This window comes from Engraulis encrasicolus, chromosome 4 (assembly GCF_034702125.1).
Source record: "Engraulis encrasicolus isolate BLACKSEA-1 chromosome 4, IST_EnEncr_1.0, whole genome shotgun sequence".
Taxonomy (NCBI): Eukaryota; Metazoa; Chordata; class Actinopteri; order Clupeiformes; family Engraulidae; genus Engraulis; species Engraulis encrasicolus.
Genome location: NC_085860.1, coordinates 5,933,872 through 5,934,342, shown reverse-complemented (window position 1 = coordinate 5,934,342; position 471 = coordinate 5,933,872).

Below are 471 nucleotides of genomic sequence, written 5' to 3'. Positions count from 1 at the left end.
ACCCCCCTCGCCAGATCCGATCATCGAGATCGAGGGAGAGAGAGAGAGAGAGAGAGAGAGAGAGAGAGAGAGAGAGAGAGAGAGAGAGAGAGAGAGAGAGAGAGAGAGAGAGAGAGAGAGAGTCAGATGGGGCTGCCTTTTGACTGCACCAGCTTTTTGTCGGTTATTTATGTTCTCCGAGACCAGAGATATAAATCATTTGGCGAACACATTTCTCTCACACATGGAGAGGAGCGGCGGGACGAAAAAAAGACACACAAGACATACTGTAGAGGAGGAAGCGGGAGATGACAAAAGGAAAAAAAAGACAAGGAGGGAGCAGAGACAAAGACAGAGAATAAAGGACATGGGAATAGACAAAGAGAGATACAGGGTTAGATATACAGATAAATAAATAAATACTGGAGTGGGGATACAGTGAGTGAAAGGGTAGAGAGAAGATCAGGGAGAGAGAGAGAGTGAGTGAGAGAG